Here is a 22,517-nt window from a genome sequence, read left to right on the forward strand (position 1 = left end):
CTCTCTCTCTCTCTCTCTCTCTCTCTCTCTCTCTCTCTCTCTCTCTCAAAAAAAAAAAAATACACTCTGATGAGGTCGCCCCTCAACCGGAAAATGAAAACTTCAGCATAGAAGTCAGAGAAGCCAACAACAACAACAAAGAAAAACCCGGGGGGAAAGGAGAAAGGGGACCGTGAGGGAGAGAGACTTCAGAACAAGAAAAGGGCAGATGTTTCGTAAATATATGCAAAGCAAAACTGGGTGTCCCCTGAACACTTCCACAGAACAACAGGCCAATCATTGTGCACTTCCTCCCGCCACACTGGTGCAGCTCTGCATTCAAAAAAAGAAAGAAAAAAAAAAAAAGAAAAAGAAAGAAAAAAGTGTGGCTGCAGGCACCCGCCTTTCAACGGTCAGTTCTGACATTCTGACTGAACATGTCCCAATTGTCCAAAGAGAACAAAAACATTTTCATCTCCCCACTGTGAACATTTTTGTTATGAGAAAAAGGCTGCTTTAAGAAATAGGAAGGCGTTTAAGGTGAAGGGCAGCTGAGCTGGCCAGCAGAGCCTTCTGGTTTTTAACTCTCCCTGTGCTGGCCCCACAGTAAGTTTAGGGCTGAAACATAGCAGTGAGTGAGGCTGTGAAGGATGTTGGCTCTTTCCGAACTAGACCATATTGTTTGTGCAGAGAAATATGCATTGAAACATATGGATGTGCTGTTAGGTATTGAGCCTGTTAAATGCACGGAAATTAGGCAGATCGGTGGTGTTGGATGTATATAGTTCACACTCCTTCGCACATATTGCACACACACAGTGGCAGCAGTGCTTTTTGCAACATATGGAAAAATAAATATTTTATCCATGTGAGCTCTTATCAGTCTCCAGGGTCTGTTGAGAGGCGAGTGCTCTCTTCATCTTTCTCTCTCTCTCCTCCAATTCTCTCCTTCCACTGGGCTCCCACCCTCTTCTGCACATTAACATGCTTTCCACTGATCAGCATGGTTGGATAGAAAGAATTAGTCAGAACCTCCCTTTGATAAATAATTACGAAGTCGTTGGATCAAGATAATTTAGATCAGTGATGCCTTTCCCGGTCTTTCTGGAGTCATAACCATTTCCCTACTTACTCTGTTCCTTAACTGTAGAGTGTCTGGGGATGGGAGAGGGGATGAAGTAAAAAGCCACCAGTACTCCTCCTACCTGGAGAGAGGAATTTAGGAAAACAGAGCTCTACTAGCTAGCAGCCATGTGTCCAAGGCAGGTTATTCTGCATGTCGGAGCCCTTATCTTCCCCATCTGTAAAATGGGAACAGTGATGCCTTCCAGCTATGGGCTGTGGGTAGGAATAAAGGAGATGAGGCGGGTTGTGCTTAGTACAGTGCTGGTCCAGAACCAAGTGCTGGATAATGGAGCTTTTTGAAAAATATTAGTTTTGTGGTGTTCATGTTAGCTATGTAAGTAAGACACCGTCATCTTAGTAGTATTTTGAGTATCTGGGTCAGGGGTTAATTGTCGTGAAGGAAGAAGGAATGTTAGCTGCCCCTCTTCTGTTCACATGGATGTCATTGCTGTGGCTGTGCTGAGAGGTCCTCAGAGTTGAGGGTCAAGCAAGCTGCAGCCGCCCATGAGCCAGAACACTGTGGCCTATTCATGGACACCCACCTACGGGACTCTTTTTTATCACGCCTTCTTACAATTTATCCTTTCATGACAGGGCCCAGTATTCTCACATTAATTTAAAATGTTTTCATGATTAGAGCAGTTTATTATCTCAATCTTTTCCCCCTTCTTCTTGGCAGGGCTGATTTACAATCATTGTGCCAGTGTCTTTCCCCCCTCACCGTGGTCATTATCCCGGAAGGAAGTAACGCACATGCAAAGGTTTTAACTGAAGGGAGGTGGATGGAGGGACCTCATCTGAGGTGTGAAAGGTGAGATTAAGGGACGGACGCTCAAGGCACGGTGAAGCACTAGACATGGGAGACCATGGAGAGTTGTTGATCTCATCTTTGAATTAGTTAAGCTAAAGTGGGCACTTTCTCTGAAGGAGTCAGGATGGCCCTAGGGCGGGGTCTTACAGTCTGACTTGGACAGCCTGGGCACTGGAGTCCCGAGAGGTCGAGGTCGCTGAGTCACGCTTTAGGACAGGGGATGGGAGATGGGTTGGCAAGATTCCTCAGCGTACCTACTGCTTCCCTTTCGCATTTGCATTTCCTTCACCCTGCTCCTCTCAATTATACTTTCTGGAAGGAAAAAGCAAAATAAAATCAAATCAGTTCTCTGTTAGCTTCTACGAACCTACTTTGTCTGTTTGCCATTTATAGAGCAGGGGAACTGAGTAAGTGGGGCTTTGTTTGTGTTCCTTGCTACATATCGCTGTGCCCAGAATAGTGACACCCACTGAACACTCAGTAATCTTAGTGGATTGAGTAGACATAGTCATCTCTGCCATGCCAGACCCTATATATACACCATCTCATTTAGTTATCACAACAATGAGTCAGCAGGCAAGCCTGAGCATGTGTGTAGGTAATGTGTTCAAATCCAGCAGTGCTTCACCATTACCTCTCAAACACTGAGAACAGGTACACAGTGCTGGCAGCCCCGGGAAGGGCACACTACTTCAAAGGTCCTATGTTTACAGTTTTCCCACATCAGGAGTTATTTCCTTTGTGTGTGTAAGGAAGCAGTTTCTATTGGGGTTGTAACTCAGTCTACCCCAATCTCTGGAGCTCAGAAGAAGATGAAATATTTTTTCTGTGACAAAACATGTGACTGTAGATTTCCCTGCAATTTTCAAAAAGGTCAGATCCCAGTTCTTCGGTCTGAGTTCTCTGCACACAAGAATGTAGGAGCTGCAAGCAATACACCCCTCAGTATCACTCCACACCCTAGCGTGACTGCACTGCTGACACAGGTTTACTTTGTGCTGAAGGAAAATTTAGGCGAGAGATACTATTCAGGTGTGAGAAGTGTGCACTTCTTGCACTTGAGTGTAAGGATGAACTATGAAAGTAAGTTCCCCATGTGCTTACACACTGAAGAAACAACGCATGGTCTTCTCTCATGCCATCAATCCCAGTTCTCAATGCTTTTCTTTCCCCATCTTGGCTAGCAAGGCCTGTTCATCACCTACATACTAGCCATCATCAATTACTGTCATAAGACCAAATGCACTACAGGTAAAAAGACACAAAACAAAATTCTAGCTTCATTTCTTTGGTTTTGAGGTACGCTAGAACAGCTAAAGACATGGGTAATATGAATGTGAAAGTACTACCTGGCACCTAAGAAGATTATTAATTTAGTGTTTTCTGGTAACAGAGACTTCAGTTAAAAAAAAAAAAACAACAAATAAACAAATACATCATCTCATTACCTGCCTCATACTGTACAGAAGAATTTGTAAGTACAATTAAAATGAGATTTCATCCATAATTATTTTACATGCATGGCTTCTAAACAATTCAAATTTTTGGCCTTTTTTAGAATAAAAAAACATATATTCATCTATTAGTTTAAATATAATTAGTTAATAAATTTTCATTATTTTCCTGTGGATATTGAACCTCCTGCCCTATCTTATTTCTGCACACTTTCTTGTGAGGGCTATTTATACAGAAATGCCCAGTGTATAAGGAACCCAATCAGCTACACAGAGCCATGCATCCAGTGGGCACAGCAGAGCTGGCAGGATGGGCTGGAAATAATGGTGGAAGGGGCCCAGGGTCCCAAAGGCAAGCCTTGGCTCCTTACACTTGCAGGGAGGCAACAGCATGGTTGCCTGAGATCAGAGATCATGCAAGCATGGGAAAGCTGAGCTGGCTCTCGGATTTGACCAGGGTGATGTGAAGTGACAAGTAAGCATGAGGTTCTGTAGACTAGCAGCTGACGAGCTATATATACAGGGAGAGTAGCCACAACCAACTTGGGGAGGGGCACGTAGGACCAAGCAGAACAGCTCTACTCCCTGCCGCGTGTGCAGAGATACAGCCACAGGAGATGGGCGGGGGAGAATACTACCCAGGTATGCACGCAATGAGTGCTGGTAGCTGAACTCTGCTGTGGGTATTGGGACTGGTCACTTTTGCTGATCCTAAGAGGTGAAGCTATGTGAAATTTTTCCAGCTTTTCCAGTTGCATGGTTCATCACTACCACCACCACCACCATCACCACACCACCATCACCACTACCACCACCACCACCACCACCACCACCACCACCACTTATTAAACAAAGTAAATGAGTTCACTAGAGGTATAAGATACTTACAGTAGTTTCCAGATAATTGGTGTCACTCTTCAGGTAAATCACTCCAAGGCTTGGGCCTAGTCCAGATGTTCATTGGGGCAGGGGACAGAGAATGGCTGCATCTAGCATAAACAAACAACAAAACAAACAAGGTCATGAACTGAGTAGAATGCTTTTTTTTTACTGCATGCTTTGTTCGTGTATTTAACAGTGTTGTAAGAGACACAAGATAAGGACTGTGACTACAGCTGGTGCCACATCTTTGCTTCAGAAGGTGGCAAGACAGAGATGGGGCTCTGTGCCTGTAGTGTCTCTGCTGACTTTTGGGATGGTCTCAGACATCAGAGCACCCCAGCAGTACAGACAGAGTGGCTTTGGGAAGCTGAGCAGGGATCAGAACAGAGACACTGGGGGTGGCATCATTCCATGATGTTTTCTATGTACTGGTTGGTTGGTAGTCGACACACATTATACCAATTTGTAGCACATATAACGTTAGCGCAATATTTTGAGATTTGTATTCACTGTGGGATCGACAAATCAAGCTAATTAGTATATCTGTGACCTCATATATTTATGTTTTGTGGTGATAATGATTACTTTTTTTAAAAAAAAATATTTTAAATCCTAGGGCAGGCAAACTGTAAATCTCAGCAGCTGCCTGGAGGAAGAGAACGGAGAAAAGAAGGAGAAAAAAAATCTTTGAACTTATTTGTCTTGTCTCGAATAAAATTCTTGTTTAGACTAGAAAAACATCTAAATGAAATTTTGCATTCTTTGAACAACAACCCTCTAGCCTACGTTAGCCACCATTTCATTCTCTGTTTCTGAGTGTTCCACTTTTTTTGGATTCCATATGTAAGAGAGAGCATGCTATATCTATCTTTCTGTGCCTGGCTTATTGTACCTAATGGCTTTCTAGGTTCACTCATGGTGTATAATGACAAGCTTGCCTTCTTTTTCAAGGCTGAGTAGTACTCCACAGTGTCTATGTGTATCACAGTTCTGCTATAGTTAATTCCCTTCTGTCTCTGCCTCTCTACTGCTCAGTCACTGCTTCTTCTGAAGACAACCACTTACCTGGTTTGAATTCCTGCCTTCAGGAGAACAGAAGACTCTCCCTTTCTTATCTTTTAACCCCAGGGAGTACAGCCTTAGAAAGTGTAGATTATGATCTGTCTCTAGGGGCCCCCAGCTCACAGGTCTTCCCCACCCCATCCCTGCTCTCTGGGTCGTGCTCAGGGTCCATTTTGTCCCTGAAACTTACCCACCTTTGTGATAGGGGCAAGACACTATCTTGGCTGTCTGCTGCTCTGTCCCCTGCACTGGCTTGTTTTCCTTCTCCTCTTTCCTTGATACATAAGTTCTTTAACATTCTTGCTGAAGGGTTTGTCTAGAAAACTTGCCTAGACCTCAGTAAGCATGTTCTCAGAGTGTCTCCATTGCTCTCTGTAGCTCTTGCTTTCTGCAGTGCACTAGATCTATACTGTGAATTCAGCCAGTGACCAGTGCACTCCCCATCTGTTCACCCAGTGTGCACACTGTATCTAGTAGACCCTTTGGAAGATGAGCAATTCAGGGTCTCTAACACTGCGGAACTGCATCGCCATTGAATAGTACCAGACTCTTTTAAATTAGAAAGTAAAGATAGGCCTCGCTGTCTTTTCCTCAAAACCTGTTGTTTCCCCAGAATTTTCATTTCCTCACTCTTGCTGCCGTTTCTACTCTGGAACTTGTCTGTAGCTGAGCAGTTATCCTGATGTTTATCCTGATGTTTTTGCCTTCCCATATGAAATCAGCCACCAAACCCGTAATTCTTTCTCTGGCCAATTTTCTTGACTCTCTTGTCTCTTTACCACCTGCTGCCAGAACATCTGAGACCATCTTCTGACTGCCTCTATTTTTGTAGTTTCTCTCTACTTTATACCAACATTAAACCTTTCTACCATTGTTACACTAGTGTTCTAAAATGCCAGCCTAAACGTTTTGTGTAATGCTCCTTTGAGCAATGACTCCTTGTGTACTGTTATAAGGTAGCCCTGATCCAATTTTTGATTCTTCACCCTCTAGTTCATTCTATATACCAGCAGAGCCCCATTCTTACATACATGTTCATAGTACTCTCCTCTCTTTCTAGTGTCTACATAGTGCCTTTAAGAGCCATTAAACACTGTCTCATTTAGGAAGCATTTCTCAAAGGGAAATGTCCTCATTTGCAGAATCCCTTGGCACATTCTACCAACTCCAGTCACTTGTACCATTTGTCCCCCTACTTCTGGAGAGCAGAGATAAAGCCCTAGGGTGGAGACTTCAGAACCAACCTTTCTGTCTGCCCCTCTCCTGGCCTCCTCTCTCTTGCCTCCTCTCTTCATAAGACAAGTCACAGAAACAAGAGACTCTTTTCTGCAAAGCAGGAGACAGAAATTAGAACCCCATCCCTAAAAGCAGGTCGTGAAGCTTAAAGATGTTCTATTCTTCCTGTGCCTTTCTATGTAGGAAAAGGCTACAAATGTTCTGACATACCTTCTTTGGAAGAGAAGATCTTAAGACCCCAGGTTAAGAAATGGTCCTGTTCATACCCAGATAGAAGGAATGCTGTACAGAGAGGCCAGCAAGAATCTGAACAGACAGGACTTGCTGGGTTTCCATGCTCGGTCTACTATCATTAGGTCACACTCCTTTCGACCAATCATATTTCCACACAGCTGTCCATTGTCCAGCCAGCTTAAACACTGACAGCAACCCTGGATCTTGGGTCTTCGTCCTGAAGTCTCTAGTGTCTAATGCATTTCTTGGGCTTTTCTCTTATGACTCTGTCTTTGGCTACAGAGGTGTTGGCAAAGTCCATTTATGGTGTGCAGAATCAGGACCATACCTCTTTTCCTGCCTCCCTAGTACAACATTTTGCATAAGCAATGCCTAACATATGGATGTGTGCTTAGCTGAGGTTGGCTGGGTGGAATTCCAAGGGAATAAAGTACCTTGCTTAGAAGTCATAGAAACTGAGGATGAACTGAAAGAACTTTGAAGCTCATCTACCCCACTGTCTTTGTGTTCAGACAGGGTATTAAGGGAGCCAACTTGCGCAAGGTCCTATCCTTGTTAGTAACTAAGCAAGGACAACTGATAGAAAATGCCTTGTATCTTTAAATAGGTCAGTGCCTGTTGAATACCAATAAGGCCACCAGACCACCAAGAGCAATGGTCATACCAGAGACAGGGAGAGTTTGGGTGTATACTATGTCTCAAAAATAACAAACTTGTTTCACTTATTAGCTTCAACAGACTGAGAGAATAAATAGCACTTTATGTTTTGAAATGCCTTAAAATGAGGGTGGATCATAACAGCAAAGAAGCAGATTTTCTAACATTACCAGCAGTAACAATTGTGATAATACTGAAAATACCATTGGACTGACAAACTAAGACTGAAGACTGGAATGAGGATCCTCACACTTGCAAAGGCCATGGCTTCAGCTATGGTTCCTTGTGAAAACAGGCTACATCAATACTCCAGTTAATCCATCATAGCCATTTGGCAGACTTGCTGCATTAACACTTTTTTTCCCAGCAAGCTTGCTTACTTTCTGTGTACTGGGTGAGCTTAAATTTGCACTTATTTTTCTCCTTATTTAATGATTTACTCAGAAATGTGCAGGTGGCTGCCCTAAGCCCCTTCTCATTTTTTTGCCTTGTTTTCTTCCAAAGATGGAAGAAGTATTATTTGTTCCATTTCTCCTCTGACCTCAAACAGATTCATCTTTTCTTAGTCCTAAATGAAACGCTAAAACAAAACAAATGAACAAAGAAACAACCCAAACCAAATGAAAACTAAAACCAAAACAACTGTCTTGGGATAGTGGTGTTTACCATAGCAAATAAAACAGATCTTTCGGGGCCTATCGGTCATTTATTATTGGCCAGGAAGGCTTCCTCTTAAATATTAGTCTACAGTACCAAAGACCTCATCAACTCATCGTTACCCAGCAGAAGAAGAAGATAGTAATATTTATCAAACATTTTTGGCTGGTATGGTGGAGAGGTGCTATGCATTGAACCGTTTACCTTAGCAGCCACATAACCAGCAAAACTGGGCTCACAAGCTATTATTCATTGTTCTTTCTAATCCATTGTATGGCTAGAGATTATTAACTCTTCATCTCGATGAACTTTTTTATCTCCTGGCAACTACATTAAGATAATAAAGAAAATCACTGATCAATATTCTCCCACATTACAGTGAATAGATACCTGGCAATATACAGATATTCTCCATGTAATTAGGTAACTGTACATGTTCAGTGCACATAATAGTTTACTAAAAGTGTGAAATTTGTGGTTAAACAGAGTCATAATCTTCCTGTCCTTTAATGAAAGCCTTCTCCTTCACATCCTGCTGCTATGATCTGCCAGCTTTTTTGGCAGAGTATCTTCTACCCCTATTTCCTTATTTGCCCTCTCAGGTGTCTGCACACACCTGAGGGTCTACTAATCAGAGCTACTGCATGGTCCGTCATGTTTTATTGCTTAAAGGATAAAAAAAGACTCAGTGAAAATGACCTCACGAGTTTTGTATTTATTCCCCTTTAATGTCTTCCATATCCAGTGTACTAAGTTTTTTAAGTTAAGGGTAATTTTGAAGGGCTGCTGGAGCCACAAATTCTACTCAATATCTGGAAATCCAGCTGTTTCCCCTGCCTCTTACATCAGTACTGTAATAAAGAGTCTGCCCTTAGAACCCAGCAAGTTCCATGGTGGTGTCAGGGTGTCAGATGCAGAACAGACACAGGGTCACTTCTCTTCTGCCTGTTACTTTGATGGTGTCTCTGCACACCTGCTTTGGAAGCCAGTTGAGCTGAGCTGCTAAGGAACACAATGCCACGAGTCACATGAGGAACTGTTGGCTGAGGTCTGACTTCATTGTGGCCTTTGCTACTCACTTCTCAGAGATCGCCAAGTCAGTGTAAAATGGGAGGATGTTTTGGGGTGGAAGCTCACAGAAAAGGCACAGTGAAAACAAGAGCTGCTATTTATGGATGTCTACATTTTATTAGGAACCACAGATTCACATATGTGAAAAGATTCTCACTTAATCTTCTCAGCTATGTTGATTACTATGCCCAGTGTACAGAGGAGAAACTCAGAGAGCTCATGAAAAGTCTGTGATTAGAAAGCTTGAAGATAGTGAAGACAGAATTCAAACGCAGATCTTCTGTGTTTATTCTGTGAATAAAACAATCCTTACATCTCATGGGTATATTACTATCTCCTGCCATGGTCCCACAGAGAGTCATTTTCTTGAGAGTCCAGAGTCATGGGGAAAGAACTGGCCTTGAAATTGCCAGTATACATAGTTTATTTGTAATTCCTTTCTAATTGAAAAGAGAATGTCTTATATCAGTCTCAAGTTCTAATCAACACTCAAATCACTGGTATTTCAGAATCAGCATGTCTGGGTGGAGTCTACAAGTCTTCATTTTGGCAAGTTCCCAAGTGATGCTGATGCTACAGGTCTGGGTACCACTTGTCTTACATCTGACATTCTTTTTTCTAATAAGGGTTTGTTTTTGGAGGGGCAGTTTAGCTGAATAACATGGCTTCTGATTCTGGGCCAGTCATCAGACATCAGAGTTCCAGGAGTTTCTGACATTGAGTATGTTGTGAACAACAACAAAGTATTGTTTCTAGATTTCCAATAACTTCCCTCAACTTCTGTAACCTAAGAATGATGTCTCAAACATGCCAAGGTCCCATTTTTACATTATTGTTATTTTTAAAAATAATTATCTGGTAATAATTTAAATAACACCTTTCCTCTGAGAAATTCAATGAGCTTTACTAACCTTAATTGTCTAACAGCAATTCCCAGGTGTAGAAAAAGCTGTCTTGAAGATCACAGTAAATTTAAAATTGTTCTACTTCCCTCATTTCTTCACTCTAAATGAAGTAGTGAGTCAGTGGTGAGGGGTTACTAATTGCCAAAGACCCACTAGCTCATAAACTGAAGTGTAAGAGATTTCACAGGAGAGGGACAAATGCAAGAAAAGTAACAGCCAGTAGTGAGGTAACTGTGGGAATAGAGAGAGAGAGAGAGAGAGTGTGTGTCTGTGTGTGTGTGTGTGTGTGTGTGTGTGTGTGTACGTGTACACAAAAGACGGGGGACAAAGAGAATTCAAAGAGAACTCAAGAGAGTAAGATTAAGAGAAGGGAAAGAAAATTCTAGGACTGTCTGGGTGACCTTAGGTGAATCATTTGGCTTCTCAGTGGATCACCTTTTCCATTTGTTAAAAAAGAAGGGATGAGTTTTATGATTTTAAGATCCCTTTAAAATTGTAATAGCCTCCTGAGAGGAAAACTGTGGGAATTACAGAACTCATCAACCTGGGAAGCCACTAACCACGTTAAAGAAATCTATTTGACTTTTAACTTTTTAACTAATTACCTGAAACGAATTCCCTAGTCACTATCACTAATCCCACCTGATGAAAACTGGCGAGAAACCATTAAAACAAGGAAGGCACGAGAGGCAGCATGGCCAGACAGGCTGATAGGAGCTCAGCCTCAGCCTTTCCACGCTGGGGGAAGCATTGCCAGTTTTAAAATGGAGCTTGTTAATTAACCACCAGTTAATTCTCATGTCCAGGAGAAATACCTCTGATGGCTCAAAGACCCCATGGGATAGTCCTGCCACAGAGAGTGGAATCGTGGTGCAACTGTTTGTCACAGTAAGTTTATGTTAATATTCTCCATAGAGACCCCTGATTCCTTTTTGACAATTCACAAACTCTGTTAATAAGAACCGTATATCTCTAAAGCCTTAGTGTTTCAGGTAGTTGATTCTTATTTAAATTAAAAGAATTGGGGATCAGGTGATAGATATATGGTGGTGACAGGACACCTCATCTTACCCACTCCGAGTCATTCCAAATGGACACCTTCCTGTCCAGAAAGCCTGCCACAGGCCCTGGTTATAAGGTCTCTTTAAATTCTGAAATATGGTCCCACTGGTGCATGATTTGTGGACCAGAATGTTTTCTGTTATATCAGTTTTTTACTTTGTCTCTTGCATTATAGTTTCTGTACAAACCATTTTTTGGTCTACTGAAAAACAAAATAAAACAAAACAGGTACTAAGATGCTTCCCAGTAGCTCTGCTCCAGAAAACACACTCTGAGAGAATTTCACTTTCTTTTTTCTGTCCCCTCACCTCAGTGACAACTGTAGCTACCCCTAACTAAATGCTTAGCATATGGTAAATGGACTTTTTCTTTTATTGTTTAACTTCATGTCTTATGATTACTCTTCAAATGTATGGTGTTTTACATATATACAGGGCAGCTGAGATGCCTTAGGAAAGATACAGTTATTTGCCATAGGCCATGATGCAGGAATGGAGCAGTGTAGACGGAACATGAGGTTTTAGTCACACTGCCCTGAGGTGTGGTCTATAGCACCTTGTAATGGAGTTCTGTCCTTGGTAGCCTTTGGGTTTCCTTTCCATCTTCACTTTTATGTTCAGGGTTTCCCTTTAATGCCTTCACCAATGAATCCATATGACCACAAGTTGCCCATTGCTGCCCCTGGTGTAAGTAAGGCCCTCTATCTGTTCCCATCTTGGGCTTTCAACCCTGCCTATTGTTTCCATGTGTGACCCTTGGTGTATTTTACCAAGTCCTGTTTCTTCTCTGTTTTCTTTTTCAGTTGATAGGCATAGCTCCTACACAGCTGCCATGCAGCATGTAAGTTTATGGACTCTAATCTTTAATCACCTCTGATTTTCATTACTCAAGATAGAACTATTCTTTCTTGTTCCCTCCACACTTGATTCTTCCTTAAGACACTCTCCTCTCGCCTTTGGCCCCTGCCTGGTCCCTTGGACTGGAGCAGGCACAGAGTCGGTCTGCTCCTGTCCTGTGGAGAAACTGAATCCTGAGTCATCCAGGAGCCACTGCACTCAGAGCAGCTGGTAAGAACTCCATCTCACTCCCTAGGCCCCAGAAATACATCTGGGAGCCAGGGACATCTAGGGCACAGCAGCTACCCAAACCCTGCCCCTCCGGAATTCCACTTCCCTTCGGCCCCTGCCTGGTCCCTGGGACTGGAGCAGACACAGAGTAGGTCGGCTCCTGTCCTGTGGAGAAACTGAATCCTGAGTCATCGAGAAGTCACTACACTCAGAGCAGCTGAAACTGAATTCTGAGTCATCAGGGACCCACTGCACTCAGAGCAACTGGAGCCACTGCACTCAGAGCAGCTGACACAGAGTTGGTCTGCTCCTGTCCTGTGGAGAAACTGAATCCTGAGTCATCTAGGAGCCACTGCACTCAGAGCAGCTGAAACTGAATCCTGAGTCATCGAGAACTCACTGCACTCAGAGCAGCCGAGGAGCCACTGCACTCAGAACAGAAGGATTACCAGATCCAAGAGGTGGCCTGAGTCCCAGGAGTTCTTCCACCCGGGAGATTAGGGGCATAAGACCACAGAGACCTCTGGACTCCGAGGAGCTCTGCAATAAGCAAGATAACTGGAAATACAGATTCCAATCTTACACAGAGAGGGCAGGTACCACTAGAGTTACCCAGATGGCGAAAGGCAAGCGCAAGAACATAAGCAACAGAAACCAAAGTTTCTTGGCATCATCAGTGCCCAGTTCTCCCAATATAGCAAGCCCTGAACACCCCTTCACACCTGAAAAGCAGGATTCAGAATTAAAATCACTTCTCATGATGATGATAGAGGATTATAAGAAGGAATTAAGTAACTCCCTTAAAGAAATACAGGAGAGTACAAGTAAACAGATAGAAGCCCTTAAAGAGGAATCACAGAAATCCCTTAAAGAAATGCAAGAAAACACAAAGAAGGAATTAAACAAAAACATTCAGGATCTGAAACTGGAAATAGAAACAATAAAGAAAGTTCAAAGGGAGACAACCATGGAGATAGAAAACCTAAGAAAGAGATCAGGAGTCACAGACGCAAGCATCACCAACCGAATACAAGAGATAGAAGAGAGAATCTCAAATGCAGAAGATACGGTGGAAAATATTGACACAGTTGTCAAAGAAAATGAAAAAAGTAAAAAACTCCTAACTCAAAACATCCAGGAAATTCAGGACACAATGAGAAGACCAAACCTAAGGATAATAGGTATAGATGAGAATGAAGATTCCCAACTTAAAGGGCCAGTAAATATCTTCAACAAAATCATTGAGGAAAATTTCCCTAACCTAAAGAACAAGATGCCCATAAACATACAAGAAGCCTACAGAACACCAAATAGACTAGACCAGAAAAGAAATACCTCCCGTCACATAATAATCAAAACATCAGATGCACAAAACAAAGAAAAAATACTAAAAGCAGTAAGGGAAAAAGGTCAAGTAACATATAAAGGCAGACCTATAAGAATTACACCAGACTTCTCACTAGAGACTATAAAAGCCAGAAGAGCCTGGACGGACATCATACAGACCCTAAGAGAACACAATTGCCAGCCCAGATTACTATACCCAGCAAAACTCTCAATCAATATAGATGGTGAAACCAAGATATTCCATGACAAAACCAAATTTGCACAATATCTTCCCACAAACCCAGCACTTCAAAGGATAATGGATGGAAAACGCCAACACAAGGAGGGAAACTACAACCTAGAAAAAGCAAGGAAGTAATCTTCCAACAACCCCAAAAGAAGATAACTATACAAACATAACTTTACCTCTAATAACAAAAATAACAGGAAGCCACAATCATTTTTCCTTAATATCTCTTAACATCAATGGTCTCAATTCCCCAATAAAAAGACGCAGACTAGCAGACTGGATACACAAACAAGACCCAGAATTTTGCTGCATACAAGAAACACACCTCAGTGACAAAGACAGACACTACCTCAGAATAAAAGGGTGGAAAACAATTTTCCAAGCCAATGGTCCCAAGAAACAAGCTGGAGTAGCCATTCTAATATCAAATAAAATCGACTTCCATCCAAAATTAATCAAAAAAGATAAGGAAGGACACTTCATACTCATCAAAGGAAAAAGCTACCAAGGTGAACTCTCAATTCTGAACATCTATGCCCCAAATGCAAGGGCACCTACATACATAAAAGAAACTTTACTAAAGCTCAAAACACACATTACACCTCACACAATAATAGTGGGGGATTTCAACACCCCACTCTCAGCAATGGACAGATCATGGAAACAGAAACTAAACCGAGACACTTTGACATTAACAGAAGTTATGAACCGAATGGACTTAACAGACATCTATAGAACATTTCATCCTAAAACAAAAGAATATACCTTTTTCTCAGCACCTCATGGTACCTTCTCCAAAATAGACCATATAATTGGTCACAAAACAAGCCTCTACAGATACAAAAAGATTGAAATAATCCCTTGCCTCTTATCAGATCACCATGGAATAAGACTGGTCTTTAATAATGACAAAACCAATGGAAAACCCATGTGCACATGGAAACTGAACAACTCTCTACTCAATGATGACTTGGTCAAGGAAGAAATAAAGAAAGAAATTAAAGACTTTTTAGATTTCAATGAAAATGAGGACACATCATACCAAAACTTGTGGGACTCCATGAAGGCAGTGCTAAGAGGAAAACTCATAGCTCTAAGTGCCTACAAAAAGAAACTGGAAAGAGCACACACTAACAAGTTGACTGCACAACTAAAAGCCCTAGAACAAAAAGAAGCAAATACACCCAGGAGGAGTAGAAGGCAGGAAATAATCAAACTCAGGGCTGAAATCAACCAAATAGAAACTGAAAGAACAATACAAAATATCAATAAAACCAGGAGTTGGTTCTTTGAGAAAATCAACAAGATAGATAAACCGTTAGCCAGATTAACCAGAGGGCACAGAGACAGTATCCAAATTAATAAAATCAGAACTGAAAAGGGAGACATAACAACAGAAACGGAAGAAATTAAAAAAATCATCAGATCCTACTACAAAGGCCTATACTCAACAAAACTGGAAAACCTGGATGAAATGGACAATTTCCTAGACAGATACCAGGTACCAAAATTAAACCAGGAGCAGATAAACCATCTAAATAGTCCCATAACCCCTCAGGAAATAGCAGCAGTCATTAAAAGTCTCCCCACTAAAAAAAGCCCAGGACCAGATGGTTTTAGTGCTGAATTCTATCAAACCTTCAAGGAAGACCTAATACCAATTCTCTTCAAACTATTCCACAAAATAGAGACAGAAGGAACACTACCCAATTCGTTCTATGAAGCTACAATTACACTCATTCCCAAACCCCACAAGGACCCAACAAAGAAAGAGAACTTCAGACCAATCTCCCTTATGAACATCGATGCAAAAATACTCAATAAAATTCTAGCAAACCGAATCCAAGACCACATCAAAACAATCATCCATCATGATCAAGTAGGTTTTATCCCAGGAATGCAGGGATGGTTCAATATTCGGAAATCCATCAATGTAATCCACTATATAAACAAACTTAAAGAAAAAAACCATATGATTATCTCACTAGATGCTGAGAAAGCATTTGACAAAATTCAACATCCCTTCATGATAAAAGTCTTGGAAAGATCAGGAATTCAAGGCCCCTACCTAAACATAGTAAAAGCAATTTACAGCAAACCAGTAGCCAACATCAAGCTAAATGGAGAGAAACTTGAAGCAATCCCACTAAGATCAGGGACTAGACAAGGCTGCCCACTCTCCCCCTACCTATTCAATATAGTACTGGAAGTCTTAGCCAGAGCAATTAGACAACAAAAAGAAGTCAAAGGGATACAAATAGGAAAGGAAGAAGTCAAAATATCGCTATTTGCAGATGATATGATAGTATACTTAAGTGACCCCCAAACTTCCACCAGAGAACTCCTAAACCTGATAAACAACTTCAGCAAAGTGGCTGGTTATAAAATCAACTCAAACAAATCAGTAGCCTTCCTCTACATGAAAGATAAACAGACTGAAAAAGAAATTAGGGAAATGACACCCTTCACAATAGTTGCAAATAATATAAAATACCTTGGTGTGAATCTAACCAAGCAAGTGAAAGACCTGTATGACAAGAACTTCAAGTCTCTGAAGAAAGAAATTGAAGAAGATCTCAGAAGATGGAAAGATCTCCCATGCTCATGGATTGGCAGGATTAATATAATAAAAATGGCCATCTTGCCAAAAGCAATCTACAGATTCAATGCAATCCCCATTAAAATCCCAACTCAATTCTTCACAGAGTTAGAAAAGGAAATTCTCAAATTCATATGGAATAACAAAAAACCTAGGATAGCGAAAACTATTCTCAACAATAAAAGAACTTCGGGAGGAATCACCATCCCTGACCTCAAGCTGTACTACAGAGCAATAGTGATAAAAACTACCTGGTATTGGTACAGAGACAGGCAGGAAGATCAATGGAATAGAATTGAAGACCCAGAAATGAACCCACACTCCTATGGTCACTTGATCTTTGACAAAGGAGCTAAAACTGTCCAGTGGAAAAAGGACAGCATTTTCAACAAATGGTGCTGGTTCAACTGGAGGACAACATGTAGAAGAATGAAAATTGATCCATTCTTATCCCCTTGTACAAAGCTCAAATCTAAGTGGATAAAAGACCTCCACATAAAACCAGATACACTGAAACTAATAGAAGAGAAGGTGGGGAAAAGCCTCGAATACTTGGGCACAGGGGAAAAGTTCCTGAACAGAACTCCAATGGCATATGCTCTAAGATCGAGAATTGACAAATGGGACTTTATAAAATTGCAAAGTTTCTGTAAGGCAAAGGACACTGTCAATAGGACAAAACGACAACCAACAAATTGGGAAAAGATCTTTACCAATCCTTCATCTGATAGAGGGCTAATATCCAATATATACAAAGAACTCAAGAAATTAGACTCCAGGCAACCAAATTACCCTATTAAAAAATGGGGTATAGAGCTTAACAAAGAATTTTCAACAGAAGAAACTCGAATGGCCGAGAAGCACCTAAAGAAATGCTCGGCATCCTTAGTCGTCAGGGAAATGCAAATCAAAACAACCCTGAGATTCCATCTCACACCAGTCAGAATGGCTAAGATTAAAAACTCAGGTGATAGTAGATGCTGGCGAGGGTGTGGAGAAAGAGGAACACTCCTCCATTGTTGGTGGGACTGCAAGATGGTGCAACCACTTTGGAAATCAGTGTGGCGGTTCCTCAGAAAATTGGACATAGCATTACCCGAGGATCCAGCTATACCACTCCTAGGCATATACCCAGAAGGTGCTCGAACATATAATAAGGACATATGCTCAACTATGTTCATAGCAGCCTTATTTATAATAGCCAGGAGCTGGAAAGAACCCAGATGTCCTTCAACTGAGGAATGGATTAAAAAAATGTGGTATATTTACACAATGGAGTATTACTCAGCTATTAAAAACAATGAATTTGAGAGGTTCCTAGGTAAATGGATGGAACTAGAAATTATCATACTGAGTGAGGTAAGCCAATCACAAAAGAACACACATGGTATTCACTCACTGATTATTGGATATTAGCCCAGAACCTTAAAATGCCCAAGATGCAACTCACAGGCCACATGAAGTCCATAAAGAAGGAAGACCAAGTGGGGGTGATTCGGTCCTTCTTAGAAGGAGCAACAAAATACTCAAGGGAGCAAATATGGAGACAAAGCGAGGGACAAAAACTGAAGGAGGGGCCGTCTGAAGACCTTTCCACCTGAGTATCCATCCCATGTGCAGTCACCAAAGGTAGATGCTGATGTGGAAGTCAGGAAGTGCATGCTGATAAGAGCCTGATATGGATGTCTCCTCAGAGGTCTTCAAGAGTCTGACATATTCAGAGGCAGATGCTCACAACTAGCCATTGAAGTGATTATGGGGTTCTCAATGGAGGAGTTAGAGTGAAGACTGAAGGAGCTGAAAGGATTTGTGGCCCCATGAGGAGAGCAACAATACCAACCAACCACAGCTCCCAGGGTCTAAACCACCAGCCTGGGAGCACTTATGGAGGGATCCAGGGCCTTAGCTGAATATATAAGAGTGGAGGGCCCTGCTGGGCACAGGTGGAAGATGAGATCCTTGACCTCATGAAGGCTGGACGCCCCAGGGGGTGGGAGTTTTGAGGGTGGGGAGGTGGGAGTGGGGGGGTAGATAGAGGTTACATCCACAAAGAAGAAGGAGGAGGTGTGAGGGGATTGGGGGTTCCTGAGTGGGTGGGGGATGGGGTAAGGGGACAACATATGAAATGTAAATAAAACATCCAATAAAAAAATTAAAAAAAAAAAAAAAAAAAAAAAAAAAAAAAGACACTCTCCTCTCTAGTCCTCACCAGCTGTATAGACTGGATTCATCTCTGAAACTTCTCTGCAGTTAGTGGTACGTTCATTGTCAACAGCACTGAATATTACAATACAGTATGATTTTCAACTCTGGACCTTCAACTCCTTTAAGGTGGTTTATCTCAGAGTCAGGTTATAGGATACTAGTACCTTAAAAAGTATCATAATAAAAAAAGAGGTGAGGGAGGGGAGGCATCGAAAGGTGGCTCTATGGCTAAAAGCACTAGCTGCTCTTACAGAGAGCCCTTGTTAAGTCCCAGCTCACACAAGTCAAATCACAACCTTTGGGGCTCCAGTTCCAGGGGATCCAACACTCTTTTCTGACCTCTCCTGGCACAAGGCATGCATATGTGTGCAGAAATGCATGGCAGACAAAACTCCCACATACATAAATTATTGTTTTTGGTTGTGAGCCTAGCCTTTAACAGCTGAGCCATCTCTCTAGCCCTTAACTATTGTTTTTAATAAAAAGTTGGGCCAGTGTGATGGCTCATTGTGTGAAGGTCATCTCTGTTAAGCCTGAGAGTGATTCTGAGGACCTGTCAGTTAGAAATACAGAACTGACCACTCCCACAAGTCTGACCTCCATATGTCCTTGCCCTGTCTCCACCCAGCCCCAAATCCTGCACAAGGACACACAAAATAAATGCTTAAAAATAAATCTTAAAATATTTTTGGTTAAATAAATTTAGGAAGCCCTATATGCTTTGCCCAAGCTTATTGGATTAATGGAATATCATTTTACCTAAGAAAATGCCTGAGGAAAAGCAAGGGAAAGCTTGTGTGTTTGTTGTTTGTTTTGGTTTTGTCTATGATGAAAGCCATTGAATGTCTATAAAATAAGGTCTTCCTGTTAATACTCTATTTAGTAAATTTACTTTTAGGGGTCAGAAAGATAAATACAGTTGTATCCCTAAGCTTTTGAACAGACTGTTTTCAAAGTAACAGGATACCATCTTTGTTGCCTTTCATTGGTACCTAAATTTTGTTCCCATACAAGGCCCATAGGAAGTAACATACTCCTCATGAAACTCTGTTGGGAAGAATGCTCTGGTTGACATTGACCTCTGATATTGACTTAGCATTTAGATAACAGTTACTGCTTACTCTCTGCTTTATGTGTCATTGGGAGTGAGTGGGTCACAGTCCTCTAGGACTAGGGCTAGTAGTTTACAGAAACATCAACATCTACTGCAGGCCTTTGCACACAGTAGGGATGTTATTGATTACTATAGTAATTAGAGGCCTGATAAAGTCTACTCTGATTTCTGTAGGGGACTGTTAGGATGGTAAAGGTCAGGGTAGAATGTATGATACATTGCTGGAAAACCCACCATCCACTACTACTGCCATCACCTCAACATTCCACCATGTGTATCTAAGGCTTTTAAATAAGACTAAACCAAGAAAAGCAAAGGCTGTCCTGTTCTTACCTATAAGCAAGACTCTGCTTAGTTTTTACCAAACAGAGGGAAAGATAAAAGAATAAAGAACACCAAACAGTCCATGAAGAGAAGTCCTGGAACACACTTTTGTCAAGGAAAAAAATGTTGTGATCATTAAATCATGGAAGCATGATGAAAATCCCCAGGGCATGCAGCAAATATCTGTAGAATTCCCTACCACCTTTCACCAATATTCCAGCCTCTATCTCCAATCCGTCTGGAGACACACTGTGTTGTGTAAGCTAAAGCAGGCCTGGCAGCCATTTGCACAATACAAAGCTCCCAACATCTTCCCCATAAGACTGGTTACTGCCACAGCACAGAAAGCCCAGGGCAGTTCTTCTCAGGCCAGTGCATAACAGCCAGATATCAAAGGGCTTTGAGTTCTGCAGATTAGATGTTATCTGAAGTAGAGACTTAGCATATTTCCTAATAGTGAGTTTGTGCTAAGACTGGGGTTAGAAGTATAGTCCCTGAGTGCATGAGCAGGAGGTTTTACAGTGTGCAGGAAGAGTACAGCTTTCTTCCTTACATCTGTGGGAACAGAAGACTTTCATATTTTAGCAGAAAAGAAAATGCTCATAAAGTGTAGTCTGTGAAGTATTTCACTGCGGTCCTCGATTAAAGACATGGTATACAGAGGACATAGTTAAAAATATTTTATAAAAAATGAGAATACTTACTTATGTTTTACCTTGAAAAGTAAAGAACATGTGTACTAGCAGGGACATCATATAGTCCATAGTTAATAGTCCTAAGAATCTTTCAAAATATTGATCATTACTAATAATCAATAATACTATTTTTAAAAATGAAATTTTATTGCAGGGGATTATTGACTTGATGAAGCTAAAAGGCTAGACCTTTTTCTGTCCCCTCTACACTCAGAGTTGTTCTTCTGGGTGGTTTACACATTTGAGAGAGAGTGAAGGGGCAGGCTGCCTGTGGGGCACATTAACTGGGGCAGGAGAGCTATCTTCTGAGTCATGGAAGCTTCGAGTCAAGCATCAGCTTCATTTTGGAGCAGAAGTCATTTGTTTCCAGGTTCTGGGGGAAGCCTAAGATACCCACATCTTTCTGGGGTGCCACTGGGAGGGGCGGAGGGTGCTGCTAGGGATGTGCTACTACTTCATGGAGAGACACAGGAGAGTTTGCTTTATACTTTCACTAAGAGTGAGTTTCCATCATGATTCACACAGATGGAACATTTGGGGCTGGGGTAGGAGAGAGGGAAGGGGAAGATTTTGAGTTGCCTGCTGAGTGAATACAGTATACTCTAAAAGTTTTCAGGAGGAAATGCTTTTTTGTTTTTAATTTTAAAAATTTCCCTCAAAAAATGTTCTGGTTACCACCAAACTTTGTATCATCAGAGAATCAGATATCATAGTCCCTCTGCATCTGATAGGAGCTGCATGACCCTGGTCAGGTCACTAACTTTCCCAGCTGCAATTTTTTTTCTCTCTATAAAATCACAGACAGAGAATACCACTGTTGAACATTACGGTCGTTTTCACCTGAAAAGTCATGACTGGGACTCATTCCCTGTCCTACTCAGCTGTGGGGCTCATGTGCACATCTTTGGCTACTGTGGAGTTGGTGTGGTAAGGGCTCAGAGAAGGGTCTTGATCTGGGTGAGAACTGACAGCCAAGCCGAGTCTGCTGGAGTTTTGGGAAAAGCTGTACTAAAGGGGCTCTAATACCACCCCACTCTGTTCTCTTGACAAGCTGAAAACATCACCAGAGGGAAGTTCTGAGAGTGGGTAAACCCAACACTTAAGCCCTTAAGTTTTCTAGACAGACCACAGAGACTTCTGTGCCTAGCACAGGTGCAGGCCCCATTCCTTGCCAGGTGGGGAACACTGGCGAGATCCTAGGGAGGGAGCTCAGATGTCACAGCTCCCGAAGAAGCCTACTTTTTCCTGTGTCTAGCTCCAGACACATGAATTTATCTGGCAGTCCCAGGAGACAGAACAGACCCAGAATTAGCAGGAGCCTCTTTTCCTGATAACCTAAGTGCCCTGATTGAAAGGCAGAGGGTATCAGGAGAGGGGCTGCAGTGAGTAGGTATTGATTTCTCCAGCCTTTGTCTGTGTCTGGTTTCTGTCTCGTTCGGAGGTGGTTACTGTTACTACAAGCAGCATGAATCATGTCTCTGTTAAAAAACAGAGCTTCAATTGTCTTACATAACCCCTGGTAACTGAACATCTAATAATAGCAAGCCATTTCCAGGTAGGGAATCTGCCTACCTCCCAGACACACTCATGCACACACATGCACATATGCACATACACTCTCAACTCCTCACACAGTGTGACAGACAGGAGGGGGAAAGGGGAGAAAGGGAAGGGCCCAATTGATTATTTCTCCTCCTCCTTCTCCTCCTCCTCCTCCTCCTCCTCCTCCTCCTCCTCCTCCTCCTCCTCCTCCTCCCCTTCCCCTCCTCCTCCTCCTCCTCCTCCTCCTCCTCCCCTTCCCC

The 22,517-nt window shown here is 42.0% G+C and overlaps 1 protein-coding gene across 3 annotated transcripts in view; it reads right to left on the bottom strand.

Annotated features, from left to right (window-relative positions):
- The window catches only part of Zbtb20 (zinc finger and BTB domain containing 20), a 387,136-nt gene that overhangs the window by 44,085 nt on the left and 320,534 nt on the right, over positions 1 to 22,517 (bottom strand). For 2 of the 3 annotated variants that reach the window (XM_028752420.1, XM_028752419.1), the window contains one exon: positions 4,258 to 4,358. The gene's annotated coding sequence lies outside the window, so the exon portion shown is untranslated. Of the gene's footprint in view, positions 1 to 2,062; positions 2,228 to 4,257; positions 4,359 to 22,517 lie in introns of all 3 variants that reach the window. The other variant, XM_028752418.1, reaches the window with a different exon arrangement.

Source organism: Grammomys surdaster, unplaced genomic scaffold, assembly GCF_004785775.1.
Source record: "Grammomys surdaster isolate TR1022 unplaced genomic scaffold, NIH_TR_1.0 125901, whole genome shotgun sequence".
NCBI classification, from domain to species: Eukaryota; Metazoa; Chordata; class Mammalia; order Rodentia; family Muridae; genus Grammomys; species Grammomys surdaster.